Source organism: Notamacropus eugenii, chromosome 4 (genome assembly GCF_028372415.1).
Source record: "Notamacropus eugenii isolate mMacEug1 chromosome 4, mMacEug1.pri_v2, whole genome shotgun sequence".
NCBI lineage: Eukaryota > Metazoa > Chordata > Mammalia > Diprotodontia > Macropodidae > Notamacropus > Notamacropus eugenii.
Window position 1 is genome coordinate 123,928,003 of NC_092875.1, and position 7,353 is coordinate 123,935,355.

Sequence of the window (7,353 nt, forward strand, 5' to 3'; positions counted from 1 at the left end):
TATAGTTAGCCTTTCACAACAATACTATTAAGGAAGTCTTTTGTATAAGTACACATGTACAGCCTATATTGAATTGTTTGCCTTCATAATGGGGACGTGTGGGAAGGGAGGAAAGGAGAGAAGTTTGAACTCAAAGATTTAGGAACTAATGTTGAGAATTGTTTTTGCACGCAACTGGGAAACAAGAAATACAGGTAATGGAGTATAGAAATCTATCTTGCCCTACAAGAAAAGAGAAAAGATAAGGGAAGAGAGGGGTATGATGGAAGAGAGGACAGATTGGGGGAAGAGGTAATCAGAATGTACGCTGTCTTGGGGGACGGGGAGGGGAGAGGTGGAGAGAAAATTTGGAACTCAAAATCTTGTGAAATGAATGCTGAGAACTAAAAATAAATAATTTAAAAAAAAAGAAAGTAAGAGTGCAGTTGGAGGTGTGGGGTACGGGGTTGGAGTATGATTATTAGGAAAGTACTGAGGGAAGGAGAGATGGAAAGCAATGGAGAAGATGAAGAATTAGTTTGAAAGTGTGAAGTAAAGAGAGAGATGGAATGCTAGGAGGTTATGATCTGATAAAGGAATGTCAGAGATAATGGATATAAAGTAATTTGCAAACTTTAAAGTGTTATATAAATATAAGCTATTATTATTGCATTCAGAACACCATGAAAGATGCTAAGGGATATTTATTCAGGCACATATCCTGCCTTCTTGGAACTTCGAATCACAGACCTAGAATGAGAAGGGACCTTAGAAGCCATTTTGCTCCTCTCCCTCTTTTCATAGATGAACAAACTGAGGCCCCGAGAGTTGAAGTTACTTGTAATCACATAGGAAATAACCAGTCAAGCTGTGATTTGAAGTTAATACTGAAATTAATCCCCAGTTCTTGATTAAAATATTTATCACCCCCACAGACATTTGATTAGCTTATTCTTGCCTCTGTCCTTTCCCCCCTCACAAGAATCCTTAAACTTCTGGGAACTTTTTTTTACCTCCACTATCCCCTTTGACCCATCCACATCAACAGCACAGAAATTCTATCAATCCCAAGCTTTTAGGTATCATCACAAAACCCAGGATCACAACAATTCATATCGATCAGTCCAACGTTTCTTAGAACTATGAGTCAGGAACCCATGTGGGGTCTTGAAAAATTTGGCAACAGTAAAGTTTCTGAACATGCAATGACCAGAAATTAATTCAAAATCAAAACATGCAATGAATCTCAAGTGTTTTTGGCGGCTCTTGCCCTGTGCAACTTCACTGAAGCCTTGGTTCTGAACACAAAACATGCACACTTTGCACTGTCCATGCCCTCAGGCCACACAACATCAAGAATGTTGCTGAAATGTGAAAAGAGATCATGAGTGGAAAAAGTTTAAGAAGCCTTGAATTATTCTAGTCTATATTAGCAAATCAAAGATATCATGCTTGGAGATATCCCATTGCTTTTCTAATCCTGACACCATAGAATCATAGATTTAGAATTGGAGGGGATCTCAGAGGCAACAAGTCTGATCCTCTTGTTTTACATTGTCGTTGTATGTTCTTCCTTCATTGCCAAACAAGACCATACCATCAGAGAAATGATGACATGACTTGTACTTGACTTTGTTTTGAGTGAGGGAAGCCTGTGCAAGGTCACAGTCTCCCTTCTCCTTTGGAGCCATCTGAATCCAGTGACCAGATATTCATCAGGATGACTGGAGATGGCCCAGGATGCAATGGGAGACCTTGGCCCCTTTAGGCTAAGGTCTATTCAGGTTCTCACTTAGGGTGAGGTAACGTTCATTTAATGAATAGGTCTGTTTAAGAAGTAGTCAGTGGATGGCCCCTTCAATGAGGCAAAGAAAAATAACTACATCAGCCTGGGAGGGAAATAGCAACAGTTACTATTGATAATCACTCTTAAGTCAAGAGGGTCCAGAAAACATCTTTCATTCAATAGAAAACAGTTTTACCTTACAAAGAAACTGAATGACTTGCACAAGGCCAATTAGTGTCAGAGGCAGGACTTTAACCCAGGTCTTCCTTGTACCAAGGCCAGTTCTCTATACACTAACAAATGGATATGATGATTCTTTATTGTTCTTTTATGCAAAAGGAGCCCATAGGCAACTCAGTACTAGTTGACTTCCTCTCATACTGGCAAGACTGGCTGTTGTTCACTCGTTCGTTTTTCAGTACTGTCCAACTCTTCATGACCCCATTTGGGGTTTTCGTGGAAAAGATATTAGAGCAGTTTGCCATTTCCTTCTCCAACTCATTTTACAGAGGAGGAAACTGAGGATTAAGTGACTTGTCCAGGGTCACACAGCTAGTAAGTATCTGAGACTAGATTTGAACTCGAGAAAAAGAGTCCGCCTGACTCTAGAGCTCTCACTCTATCTACTGCACCACCTAGCAGTCTGACTAGACATACACTCAAATCTCTAATGATCAGGTAGGAATTGACTGAAATACTTGGGCTGAAATTCTGCCACTAGCATTGTCTCCCTCCTTTCTCTCTTCATCTCAGATCCTTCAGGGCCACACAAAGATCTCCAACCCAGCTGTGCCTGATTAGTAACACACCCTGCCTCCCACTTTGAAATCTGATGGCACCTGGTAATTATATTCTACCAGTTCCCAGCAGGACTGACACCCAGCCCCAACCAAATGCTGCACCTGCTGCCTTGGACTTAGTGGAACATTTTTTTAAAGTAACTTCCATTATTTTCTTGGGCATTCAGTAAACTTCTGTTTCCAATTGATATCCTTATGTCAATCATACATTTCAAAATGTATTCCTCAGCCATCATTTTACTGTCTTTCATCTTCTCATTCACAAATCACTCAATCTGGTTTATATTAGGGATTTTTTTTCAATAAAATTCAACTTACTTCCATCTTCCTTTTATTTTCCACCCAGGCAGCAGCTGGCCCCACCCTGTCCTCAGATGGAGAGAATTCATCTTCTAATTCAAAAATATACTTAGAGGACTTGCCAAGGCCCCCCACCTACAAAAGCCTGTGTCACACATTTTGGGATCTAGAAAAAGTTCAAAAATACTTGAGATGTGGGAAATCTGATCTTAAAGGGTGTGAAGTTTTAGAAAGGGTTCTAAGTTTCCAAGAAAAGAACCCCAATATGTAAAGATACTTCAACAACTATCAGATGAAGTTATTTGAAGGGATTATTATCTTTCCATTTGAAATAAGTAGGGATCTTCATATTAAATCACTAGTTTTTGCCTGAAGAATTGAAAATAGAGGAGATATGTTTTTTGGTTTCAGAAATTTGAAAGGCTGTCACATGGAGGAGGGATTCAACTTGCTGTGTTTCCATAGAACAGGACCAGGAGTAATGGATAAAAGGTCCAAAGAGATAAATTTAGGTTTTATGTCTGGAAAAGCTTCCTAATAATTAGAGTTGACCTAAAGTAAAAAGAGCTGCCTCAGGAGGAGGTGGGTTTCTCCTTACTGGAGGTCTTCAAACAAAAGTTGGGCCTATATGCTGAGGATGTTGCAGGGAAGATTCTTGTGGATTACTAAGGTTCCTTATACCGTCTCAAATTCTATAGTTCTGTGATCCAGAGCTGGAAAGGAGTTTAGAAACTATCCCATCCCTTCACTGAGGCAGGTCAGAGAAAAATGGAACTTTTCTGAGATCATACATGTAGTAACAGAAGTATGATTCTTACGCAAGCCCTCGTTGAGTCCATACATTATTAACATTTTCTCCATCTCTTTATTAAGTTTAGATAATTAAAAAATAAATAAATCAAGTTCTGATTTATAGCATTTTCCAATTTCCAAAATATAAATGCTCACACTGAAAATTTAACAATCATCTCTTTTGAGCTCTAACACACTTGAGTAAAATAAAACTAAACTGAATAAACTAAGAATCTTTATCATGGAATTTTCTTAAAAGAAACCTAACTATCATTGCGTTCAACAACAATGAAACTTAATAACAGCTGGTATTTACACAGACCTTTAAAGTATACATTGTGCTTTATAGATCTTTTAGAGAGAGAGGAGATTAGAGAAATTTAGAGATAGAGAGATTATTTCAGCTAGGATTAATTCAAGCTAGATATTACAAGTTTAAAAAAAAAAAAAAAGGTCCTGGGGAGAATTGTTTAAATGAACAGCTAAGTCTGAGTTCTACTAAAATACTTGATAAGTTTGTTCTCTTAAATGGATTGATTGAGCTTTCCTCCAACATCCATGTTAAAAATGTTCCTTTATTTGTCACACTCCTTTATTTCACAGAACAAAGATAAACTTAGGCTCTGACCTTGTCCATATTATCCCCATTTCTGATTGGATAGAATCTCAATTTAAGTTTGAATGTGTTCTTAATAATTGGACAATATCAACAATGCTGTGTTCCATTCTGGGAACAATTTTTTAAAAGGAACACTCCCAAACCGAAATATTCCCAAAGGAATACAACAAAGAGTAGCAAAGACCAGAAACCATGCCATGTGAGAAAAGGTAAGTGAGAGTATTTGATCTGAGGAAGGGCTTAGAGAGATTTAGACTTAGAGGGAGGTGGTATAAAGTATTCAAAAAACTGGACTCCTAGTGCCCTCCCAACCTTTGAGGTTCACAAGATAGTAGTCTAATCCACTTTGTCTCTTATCCTCACTCTTTCACCCAAGCCAAGAAAGAGAAGACAGCAAAGAGGTGTGCTCATGGTTCCATGATGATCCAGATAGGGAGAAGAGGCCACTGGTGCTCTCCCCATTCAGAGACTTAATAGCAAAGGAGGCTTATTGCCTCCCTCAAAAGCAGCTAAACAGGAAAGAGCCTGAATTGTTTCCATGGGGGACTTTTCAATATACACTCAGTTCCATCTCAGCAGGCAAGCAAAAAGGTAGGTACTAAGTAGATTGTAAATCATGATAGAATGCCTGAAAATGCTCCAAAGTCCACATAAGGGATTGTATCAGGCCAAGCCTGATTCTCTTGTTCACAAGGGCTGAGCTCCAATTGGTCAGTCCGCTGTTATAATAAATAAAAAAAAAACAGTTTTCTACCTCATAGAACTAATTTGATATGTCTCCAGCTCTTTCACTAGAAAAAGCTTTATCAGGCATGTTTTTGGAGGAATTCCTGAACAGGTTCAGAGGGAGAAGTATGACATCTAACGTTCTTTCATCTCCAAGATTCTATGAACAAAGAGCACTGACAGTTTTGTATAATTTATAAAGTAGTGACACCACTATGCTATAAATATAGAATGGAAGCTCCTTGAGGACTTCATCTTTTATCCTTATATCCCAGTGCCTATCATAGTGCCCAGGACATGGCAAGTGACTAATAAATATGGAATTGAATGACAAATGAGATAGCTATCATAAAGTAGACAAATAGATGCAGAGATAAAGAGAGAAGGTAATAAGCATTTATTAAGTGCTCACTGTGTGCCCAGCACTCATTTGATTCTCTCAACTATTATCCTTGTTTTACAGTTGAAGAAAGTGAGGCAGACAGAGGCTGTTACTCGCCCAAGGTCATATAGATCAAAAGTATCTGATACTGTATTTCAATTTAGGTTTTCCTGACTCCAGGCCCAGCGCTCTATCCACTGTTCCATCTTGCCTAGGTATTTACGCCCTATGTGCCAAGCCCTGTGCTAAGTGCTAGGAATATTAAAAAAGGTTAAAAAAGCTGTCCCTGTCTTCAAAAAACTCATATTTTAATAAGGGAAGACAATACTACTCAGGGTAAATTCTCCAGTCCTGAGATTGAGCAGTAGATCTAGGTGTGACGTGGATGTGTCCTGAACATCTCATGAAATGGTGGTCTACACCAGGGAAATGAGAGGGCCAAAGGGCAAAGGTATCTCCAGGGTGAGAAGGCTGTTAGCGAGGAGGTAGAAAAGCTCATTAAGAAGAATTGCTAGTCAGAAAACAAATGATTATATACACATATCATGGAAAGCACTTCTAGGATGGGGTAGAAAGACAGTGGTCAGTGGTCAGTGGACTTTAGAATCAGAGGACCTGGGTTCAAACTCCGACTCTGACACATGCTTGAACCTAAAAAAAGTATCTTAACCTCCCCTGGTTTTCCACTTTCCTCATCCATAAAATGAGAAAGTGCAACTAGATGGATGGTCTCTAAGATCCCTTCCAGGTCTATACACACACACACACACACACACACACACACCCCAACTTCATTCTGGTCTCCAGAGAAAGGGTAAAGCTAGGCAGCTGGTTCTGAATCTCAGTGCCTCAAGCTACTGACACATATCCTGTGGAACCATTTTCTCACTTGTACTTTGGAGGAAAGGGGAAATGTGTGGCAGATGTAAAATTATCTGTAGATTCTTTATAGTCTACATTTGACACAGATTTATCCTTTTGGTCAGGAAGTGATATTAGTGGGCATGTGTATTACAGCCTGTTCAGTTATGGAATACAATGGTTTAGCAAGTATATAGTTTGTCAAGATGCAACATGACTGATTACTTCTAAAGTGGTAGCATTCCTTACTTTAAAGACAAAGCAGTAAGTCATTGGACTTGCTGACAGATTTTGCCAGTTTCTGGACACGACATTTGAAGTGAGCAAAATTTCTGTGATCGTACGAAACATTGTGTTGTGGAAAATGCCGTAAATAGAAGAGGAAAACCTGCAGAGAGTCAGAGGACTTGGATCCAGATCTCAGTTTCCTAATGTATTGTATCCTTGTGTGACTCCTAGAAAATCACCAAACTTCTTGGGATCTCAGTTTCCTCACCTGTAAAATTTGGACTAGATGATCTTTATGGTAGCTTCTAGGTGTAAATTTGTGAGCCCATCCTAAAGCCTACCATAATATTTATGTTATGAATATCAAGGACTTTGGGGCACAGTGTTATTAAAATATATAATTTGACATTATTTTCAAACTTCCAACATTTATGAAATTTAAACCTGGAAGTACTTTGCACGTGGTGGTCACTTGATAAATTGCACTTGAAAAGACTGATTGAGAAGACTCAACTCCTTCATTTTATAGATGAAAAGACTGAATCCCAGAGAAATTAAGTAACGTATTCAAGGTCTCACAGGTAGTAAGTAGCAGGACTGTTTATTTGGTTACATACTGTAACATTTCAGTTTTCTAATATGGGTTTATTTCAAATTATGTTTAGCCCCCTAACTGACTAGTCACTTCATTCTGTAATAATAATTTGTAAAAGCACTTATAATGTATATATCTATAACTCTATCTATCTATCTACATTCCATTCAAACTCTGGGATATTTTTTTACCCTCTTACCTTCTTGAATGAATGAGGTTTTCTTAAATTAGCAAAAAAAGGGGGAAAGGGAACCCTTAGAAATAGTTGATAAAAAACAATAATGA